At 36.6% G+C, this 14972-nt stretch overlaps 1 protein-coding gene across 2 annotated transcripts in view; it reads right to left on the bottom strand.

The window, feature by feature from the left end:
* Window positions 1-13529, bottom strand: part of LOC5574901 — a 318036-nt gene extending 304507 nt beyond the window's left edge. Inside the window, exon 1 of one of the 2 annotated variants that reach the window (XM_021841342.1) lies at window positions 12714-13529. The gene's annotated coding sequence lies outside the window, so the exon portion shown is untranslated. The remainder of the gene's footprint in view (window positions 1-12713) is intronic. The other variant, XM_021841343.1, reaches the window with a different exon arrangement.
* Between the last annotated feature and the right edge of the window lie 1443 nt (window positions 13530-14972).

Below are 14972 nucleotides of genomic sequence, written 5' to 3'. Positions count from 1 at the left end.
TGAAATCGCGATGTGAAATATTTTTTGTTTCTCGACATTATTACGCCATTTTTGACAAGTTCTCAAAAACTCTTATACTTTTAGAATCTGTGTCGATATTGATCATAGGTTATGTAGTTTTTAAAATATTCCGAAATTCCTTTTTACAACAGACCCTTATCAAAGGCGTACGAATAACATGAGAATAAAATCTCTACGCGAGTTATAGCTATGCGTTAGTCACCCAAGAAAATTCAGAATATCTCCAAATTCAGATGATCAAAGATAAAAATCGATAAAGATTACAAAAGTAGAAGCGAAAAACAAAAAAAAACTTTTTGTAATTATGTGTTTTTTTGTTAAAATTGTTGCTGCTGGTAGAGAGGTTAAGTTGTAATCGAGTTCAGGTAGCCTACTCAGTTGTAAGTAATAGTTAAAGCGCCTGTCTAGCGATTCGGGAGTCGTGAGATCGATTCTGGTCGAGAAGAAGTGTAACTTCTTCACGAATGTCACTCCAATTTGTCCATTTAATCCCATTGTACAGTACGAGCAATTTCTAAATTTTGTGATAGCTGCTACTTTGCACCATTCAACTTGAACTTTGAATGAAAATTAACAAGTACGTCGTGCGCTGTGCTTTTGAACCACTTTAATGCCAACTTCCCATATAATATTGAAAACAAAATGACAAGCTTCAAGAATATGACCGAAATAGCCACTTTGTCATAACACATTCATTTTTAGCATATAGCATATTACTCAAATTTGGGTAAACCGCATTTAGTTTTTACCCACGGTTTGATGGTTTTGCTTCTCTCGCAAAAGCAATATTGTCAAAAACAGAGAGAGACGCACCGACCCAGCGTCGAAGTTCAATGGAATAAGCCAAATTTGGGTTCTTGCGAGTTTACCTAACGTTAAGTTGTTTTAACCCATCACGGAGACTTGGAAAGCTAACGCTGGGTAGATTTTTTGTTGCACTGAGTTGTTTGTTTTGCCGCGACTGCCGTCAAATAAATAAAAAAAAAAAAAAAAGTCTTCCCGAGTATAATGTCTATTAATATTAGAATACAAATGTTATGTTCAAAAAGTGATAGTGAAAAATTTGAAGAATGGAAAAGTGATTTCGTTGACTCGTGTTGTAGATACTGTGAATCAAATGGTTTTTGGCTGCCCCATGCTTTGGAACGAACCGTCCGGAAGATTCATGCAACACAGGATTTCAGAGAATCAATCCGGTGAGTTTGTTCCAGTTTGATACTTTTGTATGTTTTAAGGACCGTATTTTTTGTGCGTTGTGGATCTTCCGGTCGTTTCTTGAACGAAAAATGTTTTTTCGGAGTTTGATATTTTTGTTCGGTTCGCGTGTTCTATCCGGGCGGGTTATGTTATGTAGCTTACAATGAGTTGTGGGTACTTTTTTTTTAACCATTCGATGACCCTGGAGGGATCGATTCTGCTTTTGGTATAATTTTGAGCAGAAAAACAGAGTGTGTTGTCCTCATTGTTTAGTTCAAACGCGCTTTCTTCCTTTTTTGACTCTCCTAAAAACCGTACAATCCGTTTTGCAATTTAATGTTTTTTTTACGGTCGGATGTGTTGTTTTACGTGCATTATTATCTTTTTTACAAACGATGACCCTGGAGGGATCGTTTTTGCTCTTTACTGGCTATTGAGCAAAAAAAAAAATAATACCGGACAATCGACAATCATCAATCTAAATATTATTTATATAATAAATAAACTATTGCTTTTTCTTTTGATTGCCGGCATTCAAAAGACTAAATAATTACCACCTAATCACAAATGCTCTGGGTCCATCGCTAGCTTTTCAGGCGAATCCTGACGTGACCTTATACCCCTCCCAACCCCCACCTCCGTAGCACTTATGAGGGCGTCGCTGAGTCGGTGGCCTCTCATTAAGTAAGTGCTACATCAACATATCCTTCCCCTATCCTAAGTTACGGTAAAGATGGGCGTGGCCGGGAATAGCGATATTCATGCTTTTAATATTCTTGTTTATGATTAGAACAAGGTATATTCCCCTGCCTTGTTCCTGAAAGTAGTCAGGATGAGATTATTAAAAAGAAACATGAATGTTGCTAGTATCCAATCTACGAAGTATACCGTAACAACGCTAACGCTAACACATTCATTTTTAGCATATACATTGGCTTCACAACATCACACTCAAAAACGTCGAAAATATTACCCAAAGAAGTTTCAATCCAATGGCGGTAACCGATACATCAAGCAATTTTGCATCTAAGTGAAGAGGGCTTTCGGTTCATCATCTGTTATTTTCAGTTTTAAACACGCTTCTTTTCAACATTCTCTTAAATGAGGGGAAATAAATCCAAGTTTGTTCAAATTTTGCCGGGAGCCACGACAAGGCGATGGATGATGTTACCTGTTTGTTCAACATTGCACTTGCAGGCTTAATGCAAAGTTCCGTGTTAAACAGTAATGGTATGATTTCCACCAGATTTGATAATTTTGTTTTGCTTGTTTTAGTGATGATATGGATTGCATTGATTACTAAGTATTTTTTCAAGGCTTAAACAATGTCAATTGAACAATGTCAGAATTTCAAACTGTGTGGAAGAAATATCATTGTACACATTTAATTCTAAGATTGTATTACATTTTTTATGGATTTTCAGACCCCGCTCCCCCTTCTCCTTGTGGTCACCATGGTGTTTGTTCCATATAAAATTCAAATGGCGTGTGCACAGCCAAATTTACTCAAAATCTTTTCTAATTTTGGGAGAATAATTGTCATCATAATTGATCTCGTTTAGGCATAGAGGCAAAAACTTCAAAATTTGCATCACTCAAGTGCCCATGGTATTCCATTCCATACATGCCTAACATGAATTGCTATTGAACGAGCTTCAAAAACAATTGAAGACCTTTGAACCATTAAAGTTGCTCTGCCTCGCTGACGAAATTACGCAAAAACACAAATCACCGAAATCCAAACGAGCGGCGGTCGTTGACACGTGCAATTGGGCCATGTTTTGTTTGCCAAATAGTCGCATCGATTACTGCAAACAATTCTCTACGCTGCAAACCTTGTTATCAAAACATCCCAGAACAAATGTGCGTACACGCTTCGGAAACACGCAATTGCGCGACCAACAAGTCGATACGACTTTGTCAACAAACCACAATACCGCATCTGTTTGTCTACATTTGCAGCTCTAAACAATAAAATCCTTACGCAGCTCTCTTCCCCGGGGCAGGCAAATTTACAATGCGAGAATCGGTTCGCTTGTTCGACCAACAACCGACACGATAACATCGTGTTATTTATTTCTCGACACTTTAAACTACCAGACCAAAGCAAAAAATACCTTTGGGCAGCATTTCTCACCCAACAACGCGCGCGGGGATCCATTAGCTATAGGATGTTGCAGCACGCGCCTTGGTGGAGCTTTGAATGGCTAATTGAAATCCGAGAATTAGGTTATTGTCAATTTGGGTTTTTGAAGCTATTGCATATTTGATATTTTTCTGAACCTCTTCGACGAGAAAGAAGAATTGAGCAATTGACACAAATCATGAGACAGTAATGCCTTGGACATTAAGATCATATGTCTCACTTTGATCCTATACGGGTAAAAATGCGGCACTCTAAAACAGGAAAAAGAGTCATGATTTCGGGAAGAAGGTGTGTTTTCATGTTATGAAAATACAGCATGACCAAAAGTCATGAAATCATGAAGCATTTTTAGCTGACGTTACGTTACGTTTTCAATTTTAAGCGAAGAAAAATGTCAATTGAAATCCTCAGATCATGAAGCATGTATGCTGGAACCATGAATAAAATTCATTGAAACATTAGCACTATTCATGGATTTAGTCATCTGTAATTTATAATTTCAATTTTGACGCTGAAAAGTGGCAAGTTGAGTCATGAAATCATGGGGCAGGAACCCTGAATCAATATTATGCACTGGGGATGCGTACCGAGCAAGAAAAGTTTTCAGTTCAAAATTTCAAAAACCGTGCAAAAAAAGTAACACCATTTCTCGACGTTTCATGCAAAAATAGGGTTTTGGTGAAAAAAAATGTATGGAAACTTTTTTTTGCACGGCCGTGTAAAAGAAATCCGTGCAAAAACAGAAACGGGTGTACTGCCCATAACCGCAAATTTGCCACATTGATAATTTCGAGTTAATACCATGAAAAGATATCAAATGATAAATACTTTCGATTAACTTACTGAAATATGTGAGATTGTTCTAGAAAATTAGAAAAAAAAATACCAAGTTGTTTTGTCACATTGGCAATGGCAAGCGCATAACAGTCGCATTTAGTTTATACATGAGCTTCGTAATGTAGTAGTAATAAAATTTATATCAGAATTATTTTTTTATCATTCACCCAGTATGTGATATTAGTTGCACAAGATTTCAGCCTCGAATAAGCACTTTTATGTTCCCGGTAGTTTTCAGAAATTTTAGTTTATTCCCATACTGCCATAAAATTCACACTTGATATCCCATTTACTGAATGCCTACTTTTGTCGAATGTTACAAATATGCAGTTATGGGCAGTGTACACTTTTGCCGAAAACACCATCTCTAGACAAACATTTGAAAAGGGCCCAAGAGGTCTCAAGCATTTTCTCAGAATCTTTGCTGTTGAGCCCTTTTTGCAAAACAAATGTTTCATACTCACTGGCGTTGCTTGGTGACAAACTTTAAAATTAATTGGCTCGATAAATGATAGCCCAATTAAACAACTTTGCCAAAAACCCTATCTATCTAAGTGATCAGGCTCCTGAGATATCCGCAAAACAAATGTTTCATGCTCACTAGCGCCGCCTGGTGAGACAAAGAGGAGCGCAACGAGCTAGGTGGCTTGACCAAGTGGAGCAGAATCTTGGAAGTGTGGGGTGATCGAGAAACTGGAGGTAAGCCATGGATCGAGTTAGTTGGCGTAACATTGTGGCGCAGGTCATGCATTGAAGGGCGTAGCGCCATCAAAAGTAGTAAAGTAAAGTATCAAGCCTTGCGGAGTGTAACCTTGTCACCTTGGGAAGTGTATTAGGACTTATTTTGTTTATAATGTATGTTAATGACATGTGACGAGCAGATGATACTGTGTTATCCATTGTACTATAGCTAAGCATGAAACCGTTTTACACTTGAATGAAGATTTGCGTTCTTCAAGCGGATGGTTGAAGTACGAACATCTGAAATTAAATATTAGAAATACAAAATTCATGATAACTGGGAGGAATCGCGTTGATAAAAATGTCTCTGTTAGAATAAATTATTAGACTCCTTAGATACCGTTTTGACTCATATTCCGAACACTTAAGGGCAACAATGACTTGAAATGCATCTAATAGTCATAAATTAGCTGATATTTGTGAAAACTTTAATTTCTTCACAAAGTCTAACTGTTAGCAGTTGGGTATGCTGATAAAAATATGTATTTCAACTTGTTTAGTATTGTTTTTACGTAAAAGTATGGAGGAACATTTCGATTCAAAGGCCGAACACTATGTTCATTCTGTCTCAAATTCCGAACACCATGATTCAAATTCCGAACACACGAATAAATCGTATTCAAATGATGAATTTTGTAAACAAATTTATCTGAGCTAGTTTTATTGATCTCCAACCAGAAAACCAATACTACTCCCGAAGTATTAAATAAATTGGAAGACGTAAAACTGAACTGCAATTGGCTGCCATTTTGATGACATATTTCAGTAAAATCGCCATACAAAAACCGAGTGTTTGGAATATGAGTCTGTTCGAAATTTAGGACAAAACGGTAACTGAAGACAACTTTGATAAATTGTCATTAAAATTTTGAAAATTTATGTGACCCATGGCATGCTATAGTTCTGTCAAATGTATGACCTGGACACTTTCCCGAAATGTAAATCCAATCAGACAGTACAGCCGTTCACAGATCATAGTGACTTACATAAAATTGTCATAACATTTTGCAAATTTGGATGTGCTACACGACTCGATTCTACTGTAGGTGCAGAAGGGAGACTTCCTGGTGCTGGCTGAGATTTCTATTGTGTGGGCTTCCAATGGGTCGCGACGTTCTCAAACGACCGGTTACGAAACATGAGTACGTTGCTCGATAAATACTTGTTTTTAATTAATTATGAATTGTGGTTGACGGCTAACCAGCCGAGTGGAAATTTAACAGCTACCGAAAAGCTAAACATTACATATACTTTGCAATTGAATTAAATGGACAAATTGATGTGAAGTTTTGCGAAAAAGTTACACGTCTTCTCAGTGAGAATCGAACTCACGACTCCCTGATCTCTAGTTAAGGCGCGTTACCCCTACGCCATGAGAGGACTCATGGACGCAGAAGTTAACCTGAATTCGATTTCAGCTCAATAATCACGTGGTGCTTTTTCGCAAAGTGAACCTCTTTCGGGAGAATATTTAGCTTTTCGGTAGTTGTTAAACTTCCACTTGGCTGATTAGCCGTAAACCACGATTCATAATTAATTAAAAACAAGTCGGCAAATATGTTAAGGTAATCAAGGACTGACATAAGGTGGTAACTCATATACGGAATTCCACCACCAGGCGGCGCTAGGGAGAATGAAGGTTTTGTTTTGTAAATATCTCATTAGCCTCACCACTTAGAAAGATGGTGTCTTCGGCAAAACTGTTCAGTAGCTCAAGGGCTATTCAAAATTTTGGTTACAAGGTTACACTCAACAAGGCTACAAAATCTAAAAATGCAACTCTCAAAACGTTTGTATGCAGAACACAAAATTATAAATTGTTTTGCCTAAATTGTTCTCAACTACAAGGGCCAAGAAATCGTTTTAAAAGCACGTTTCAAATCCAAATATACAGCAAATTATCTTTATATTTCGCTAAATTATTTTGAAAATAGCAAAGCTATTCCATAAGACTAAAACCTTGGAAATAGTACCAGGATTAAATGCAACTTTTACGATTCTGACCAAACATGGATCATAGAAATGTTGAGTTTTGATATAAAATTTCCTTATAATAAACCTTCGAGCTGTTTAGTGGAATACCTATAACTCAATTTTCATTTAATTATAAAATGTCTGTTTAATACAAACTATATTAGAACAGGCAAACAATAAAAAAATGACAATAAAGTGTCTTTTTAAACCCTAAAAATGTTTGAAAATGTGTAAAAAAATGATCGAGCTATTCCAAAAAATATACAGTTGCGAACCCAAAAACAGGTTTTAAACTGTATCTGGAATTTCGAAGAGCAAAATGGAATTGGCTTGCAGACTCAAATCAACAAATATGATTCTGCGATAAATCATTAGTAAGTGTAGTTCTTTTTTTATAACCAACGATGGAGACGAACCAGCCACCGGCTGAAAGTTTCGATAATAAAGATAATATAATATATAGCTATTTGTTGTCAGGATGGAATATCAGAACGAAAATCACATTAATGTACTCAACATCATAAGACGGTTCATATTGGATCATTGTTTTTGTTTTTAGTGCAACTTCTTCTTATTTTCATTTCATACTTATTTTTCTTCATTATGGCATTGCACCCCAACTGGTCAAGAGGCTGCAATCTCATCATCACACAGAGTTATCAACTGAGAGCTTTCTTTGTCAATGGACAATGCTTTGTATTTGTAGCCACACTATAGGCTAGCTATGCCCTTAGTAATCAAGACAATTTTCATCCCAAAAACATGCTCGGGAGACCGGGATTTGAGTCCAAATCATGGTATATTTTCATAAGACGAAAACACGCTGGAATCATGATATCATGAGTCATAATCTTGTTTTTGGATTCTGATTTCTACCCGTATTGCAATGGGTTCATGGGAGCAAAAATAATTTTCGAAAAGGAGTCGAAATGTAGTGCAAATGCAAATTATGATGCAAAACAGCATTAATGAACTCACATTACCTATCCAGCGCCTAATTTTAACGAAAAAAGAGGAAAAATTCAAAAATCGAATGTCGCTGAAAATCCCTCTCTACCATGAAATTAGCATCTTCCGTTTGCGAACGTTTTCGAACGTTTGATTGAAAAATCTTAGTAATTCAGTACAAAACATGAAGACATTGTCTTATCGAACCGTCCCGTCGTGGAAGTCACCCGTAAAATAGCTCTACTTTTTTTTATTTCATTGATCAAAAAATGTAAACAAACCGTCTCCAGAGTATCGTCATAATTGGGCTCTCACACACTCTTTGTACCAGTTATCGACATAGTGGAAATAACACGATTTCCAACTTAAATTAGTAGATTTGATTGCTTACCAGCTAAATTTATTCATTTGTTCTCACTAGGCAACATATATTTATCGGTTGAAGCAGTTTTTTCTGGATGAAAACATACATTTCGTATGAAGTGACCAGATATGTTTGGCCTCAATGCGGGACAAAAATGGTAAACTTTTGAAAATAAGTGTAAGGAATATTGAAAAGTACACATTTTCTTATTGTTTGTGTTGAAAACGATAAAAAATAAAATTTTCGAGCAAAAATAATAGATTGCTCGGGTTACTTCTATGAAATTTTTAATTTAACAGTTATTTTACTAGTTTGCACTATTACTATTGCTCAAAAATATACATGTGTTTTCTAATATTGTTGTGAGATTTCCAAAACCTGTTCTTTCAAATATTGTGCAGATAAATGATGACAAAATAAGTATAAGTTTAGTTCTGAATCACGGTGATATTTTCGATCCAGAATTTTTAAGGAGTTGCAATCAAAATCCTTGGAAGTTTGTGGAATATATATAATCCAAGAAAGAATCTAAATCTACACCGATTCTCAATTTGTTTCAGGTACTATTGCTTAGCATAATCCTAAGATTTCAGAACTGATTCCATTCATTTTTTTTACCAGAAATTGAGAAAACATTTTTAGAACAGAATAAATTCAAATTATTGGAAGATTCTGTACAGAATCAAGAGAGGTTTCTTAACACTTGCATGAGAAGATTGTGAACCAAATCATTAGTCAAAATATAATACAAAGTATTTTGACAAGACTTCGACTGAAATGTTTTAAAAGTTTCTAAGCGTGAACAATCTGGAATTTATAATTTTTACTTGATTTTTTTTTTGATTCCGGTTTATAGGAAAATTTGTGGATTCTATAAATTTGGATCAGAAAATAAATAGGGTAGAAGCACTGGTTTTGGCCATACGCCAGTTGTAGCCATAGTGGATTATACACCATTTTACATAGCCAATCAGCATGGAACCTTTTGTGTTCAGTAGATCACATTCATATGATAGAGCTACATTCATTTACTCGTCCAAATTGATTCAAAACGTAAGAAAAACAATTCATTTTCTTTATAATTTTAAGTTTCATACACCTAATTTGGCCAGGGCACTCCTAATTTGGCCACTCTCTTGAGAAATAAATGCAATTGGCCAATTTAGGAACTGAAGTTAAATCTCTGGCCGAAACTGGTTCCGTTGGCCTATATTGACCAACGGGATTTTGAAAGCGAAAAAATGGTTTTAGCTCAGTTTTGATATTTTACACACATAATATGGATTGAAACCTTGCATTTGACATATTTGTAGTATAAATACGGCTTCCCATTTAATTTTTATTGACATTTTCTCTTAGGCTGGCCAAAACCGGTGCTTTTACCCTAGTTGCAACAATTTTTTATTGTAAAGAGAATTATGTTAGAATGCCAATAATATTTTGCCAATATTTTACATAAATTTTGTAGGAATAAGAACAATGTCTTGTTAAGATCCCGATTAGAATCTTCTTGGACCATGGAGAAAGCCGACCAGTATGTGGATGTTAATATTGAATGTCCATATAACAATGAATAACATTACATTGTTCATATTTCAAGTATAAATTCCGTTATTTTTGGCTATCTCTACAATCCGGGACATTTTCCGGGACGCTTGGTGATGCGGGACAGGTTGCTCAAATCCGGGACTGTCCCGCACAATCCGGGACGTCTGGTCACTTTAATTTCGTAACGAGTGTTCTTTAGCAAACTGATAAGAAGGTGACATATGTGTGAGGCAAAATTATCAAACGTTCATTTTTCGAAGCTTATTGCACGAATGATCTCATCAAGGTTTAGTTACCATCAAATACAAATAGGTTTATCATTCCTGAAAATATTAGCCATTGTATTCTAGTGAAACAATAAGAAAAATCTCTTTTTGTTCCCACTATTGCCATAATTGGTACGTCTACCCTAGTGCATTAGTCCATTGGCTCGGTCCAACGGTACGCAAAGTGTCAAATCGATTGTTTGTTTGTTTTACTTAGGTGAGAAGAAAAATAAAATTTTCTCAAATTAGAAGATATTTGGACCCCTGTTTGATAAGCTCCATCAGCCGCAATTTGAACTTTTGGACGCTTTTTGAAGACACTCGCATGTTAATGCTTCCAGTGGGCATGTTGCCCTTACGTGTGTCCCACGAATGTTTTTATGTTGATTGATGTTAAAAGATTCAAGTCAAAATTTAAAAGTGGTCAAATCACGGCACAAACAAACACTTTTTCACTATTTTATATGATATATGATTATTTTTTACTTGAAATAGAATAGAAAAGCTTCCGTTGTTTTTTGGCGATGTTTTGTTCCACCCGTTACTATTGCCTCTATCACTGGTACAATCGCTCTATATGTCTATCACAAACTATGATGCCATGCTATATAAGAAAAAGTCGAGATCTCTTTGAAAAATCTGATTGGTCAGCGTACGGGAAGAAGGCAACCCTCATAACTATCATAAGGCTGCACGGGATGTCATCATAATCACCCTATCCATTTCAAGAAGCAAATCCCAAGAACCACTCCATATATCGATGCAAAAATGTATCACTATGATTCTATATATGTAGTGTACAACCCGATAAATTTTCAGCTTCATCGGTTCACAAAAACTCGAGATTTTCTTCCACAAAGTTTTGATGATTATTGTTAGAGTGAGACGAAAGATAGGGAAAATAACACGGTCTCCCGTGTCCCCATAATGTCGAAAATTCAACCCTGAGGCATTTGAAAAATATTAGGGTCGCTACAAAATATGGCTATAGATCATATTCTAAGCATTTAAAATAACAAGCATTTTCACTTTTCATTCGTTGATAAAAATGGAATAATTTGTTGATGAAATCGGAACGTGATAAAATCGGAACATACCTGCATCACTTATTAGGAATCTACATCATTTGAGCTCAAGAAAATGGACGCTGATAAAACTTTTTATACGATATGGAAAGAAGTAAACAATGAAATTTAAAGAAAAATCAATGCTCATATTATTACTGATGTTAAGAAATTTTTCCGCTTTGCGGTACCCGCCGAGTTCTACCGCAGTTGTCAAAGTTCTACCGCCGGCTTCGAAATCATTCTATCATTGAAGCAACTAATTCAATCATAGTATGCTTGAAAGAGAAAACGCTATGAAAAAAACCAACAAACAACAATCATGAAAATGGAAACCAAGGTATCATTGAAGTCTACTGATGATTTACAAATCAGTGATGTGATAGCTGCGGTAGCTTTTCGTTGAACCGTGAAACGGAAAGTTTTCTCTAAAATTGCAATACATTACGATGATTACAACACCAAGCCAAACCTTAAATTTTTAAAAGCACAAGTGTAAAAAATCAACCAGCGTTCTGAGCTGAAAATTCTATGGATTGATCAACAGCAGCATGCAACCAATCGATCAAATTTTCAACACGAAGGGAACTTGAAAATTCGTAGTTTGGTTTCGTTTATTAGCCACCTATGAAAACCATTGAAAAATCGTTGCCGTGGAATAAAATTAAGAGATTTGTCCTCTAATATAACTCTGTTTCGATCATACACAGTCAAAAATAATAAAGATTACACGTCATGTAAACTTCATTTATGCGATGTAAACATGAAGTCATGTAAATTTAAGTCTGGAATCATGTGAATATGTGTTATATATCACATAATCTCACAGGGTCCTGCTGGATTACATGACATATAATTGAAGTTTACATGACATGTCATGCAAATATCCATGGTATACCACTCTCCAATTATGTGCATTATGTGTCTCAGATATTTCGTTCGAACTGTGTACAGTATTGATTCGAATTGCTTGAACGATTCTAATCTTGGACACCGCGGCCTTAATTAATCCAAACATTATAATTTCGTCAACTTTTATGAATGCAAGACGTTATAATTATGTGTCGCAAGTGAAAAAATTAAATTTAATCCAAAAATATCGTCTCATCTCTGATTTTGAAATTCGTGATATTTAACTCCACAACACTTATTTCATAGGAAAACTTTCACTAAAAGCATTCGAAGGCATACAATGTAACAAAAACCTAGAAAATCGACTTCGGCATTCTAGACAAATTGTATGGTAGCCAAAACAAATATAATATTCTTCTTAGTTCAAAATAAACCAAAGTAGCACTTACACACCTTTGCGTTTGGGCCCCTCAATTCTAAAACTAGAGTTCCAAATCTATAGTCGATATATAGATGCCAAAAAATAAAATAATTATATTATAAAAATTTAAATTTTTCATTGCTGATATACAAAGTGGTTCTCAAAAACAAAAAACTTGAGAACTACTTCCATTAAGTAAACATCACGAGGGTAAACCACAAATGAAATGCAAACAAAAAAACAACAATCGAACGAACAGTGCACATTTTTTCCCTGCTAATAATTCGGTACTATACTACGTGTTGTCTTCTTTCCCGTCTTGGAGGAAACTCACTTGAAAAGAGTAATTTTCACCACATTCGTCGCTGGCTGTTTGTCGGCCTCTTGGCGGTGATCTCCACCAGCATCTTCTTCACCGGCTTGTTCGTCACACACCGCATAAGAAAAAAAAAACCCCTGTCCCGTCACCCGTCTATCACTACTGTCGTTTAGTGTTTTTCACTTCCCGCCCCAACGAAAATTCGCGCACTTGCCGCGAACCTTGGAATGAAGTCGAGATCAGCAGAAGAAGAAGCAACAGAAAAATGCACCACACGCGATCTTCTCCCGTTTTTTTAGAAATGTCTCGGCGTAACAGTTGCTCAAATCATCGGCACAAATCACAAACGAGAAACGCGATAAAATCCGTCACATGAAATACATAGCTCGTTTCTTATAACCCGACAAAACAGCTGACCCCACTGAAGCGTGAACTAATTCTTCGCATCGAGATGGATAGTCTTCTGAACGTATTCTTGTGAAACTCTTTTGCACAATCTACCAATCAGCACATTCCTAATTCACAAATATTCTGGAATGTCGCTCTTAGAACAATCAAAAAACCCCATCATATCTCTTCCAGTAGAACCGTAGAACTGGCAAGTGACAACTACCGGAACGTAAAGAGTTCAAAACTCGGAAAAAAGGTCGCGCGCGCCAACAGTCGTCCGGTCCGGTCGTATCGTCTTCAACCGCACAACGCAAGAACTGCACTATAACTACGAGACGCGGTAATACGCAAACCCGAACCAGAGAGTGCTTGCTTGTTCGAGCTCGGAGGAACGGAGATTCGAGATTATGCCCCACGAACGGTCGAAGGAAAACTGTGCGATTACTGGCAGGCAGCCACGCTCAAAAGAATCAACAGTCACAGTCCAACAACGCAACGGCGAGGCGGCGGCGGCGGAGATGATGACGACGACGACGACCAAACGCCAGCAAGCAACAAACGTGTGCAGCAGGAGCGCAGTGTCTCTCACGCGAGGAGGACGGATCACAGTGGCGCAACGGTGTCAAAATTTTACCTAAAAGTTGTAAAATAATTTGGCAGGGAAAATTGGATTTCGTCGACTTATTTTACTTATCTTTATTTGGTCGGTCACTCTGTGTACTTTGAGTACCACAACACTATGAAACTAAGCACGAAGAATCAATAGTTCTGTTCTTGGATTTGCATTTCGCTAGTTTTGATTTGAAATATAAAATATAGAAAGAATAAGTACAATGTATCCGCCCGACCCAGATATGAACATTCAATCTTCAAGTCTTGTATCTTCTTACTTCATCTCAATGGGGCTCTGCACAAAAATCATGCTCGCTCTTTCACACTACCATGAAATTAGTAAACAACAAGGCCAGTAAACGTCAAAATCTCATACATTATCAAAACAGTGCAGAGCCCCATTACTTTCTACAACGAGCTGTCAACGCTTGCTTTTCATACAAGAGACATGATGTTCAAAATCAACGACTTTTCACTTCAGAATCTAGTGTCTAGCGCTAGATACAGTAGAGCTAATTCAACAGTCAGGCAAATAGACTATCGAAATACATAGGAACCCCTTATGATAATTCACCAAAAGGAAAAGAATTCTTCTCCTTCTTGGCATCCCATCCTCACTGGGGCATAGTCCGCTTCTCAGCTTGTTGTTCTTCCACAATTAAAACTGAGAGCTTTCTTTGCCAAAGTTGCCATTTTCACATTCGTATGTTGTGTGGCAAGTACGATGATACTCTATGCTCAGGGAGGCAAGGAAATTTCAATTATGTTTCTGGACCGATTGAGAATCGAACCCAGATGCCTTCAGCATAGTTTTGCTTTGTTTCCGTGGGCTATACTCTAACCACTCGGTTAAGGAAAGACCCAAGGATAGGGTTACAGTTCTCAAATTTGCCTTATGAAACCAAAACCAAACCAAAATTTGAAAACAAAAAAAAAGGTTCATTCCAGCAGATTTTGGAATAACGATCCAAGAACCTCACGATTGATAATCCCATGCGTAAACCACGCACTGATTTTAAGTAGTGTTGAAACGATAAATAAGCGTTTGTATTGCAAAAATCGGTCCATCTTTCATGAGGCAAAATGTATGTATTTCCAAAGTTCACGCAAATCATGATGATTGGTGGTTTGAATTGAGTCAATAGATTTATCGATTCAATCGAACGTGCTGATGTTTTTACCGTGTAGGCTAATTGCTTACACTGAGAACAGCGTCGCAGTCAAAAATACTATATCAGAGAGTTTAATTAAATACACTAACGGCACTGAATT

This window comes from Aedes aegypti, chromosome 2 (genome assembly GCF_002204515.2).
Source record: "Aedes aegypti strain LVP_AGWG chromosome 2, AaegL5.0 Primary Assembly, whole genome shotgun sequence".
NCBI lineage: Eukaryota > Metazoa > Arthropoda > Insecta > Diptera > Culicidae > Aedes > Aedes aegypti.
The sequence above is the reverse complement of the archived record's forward strand: the minus strand, read 5'-3'. Positions and strand labels throughout refer to the sequence as shown.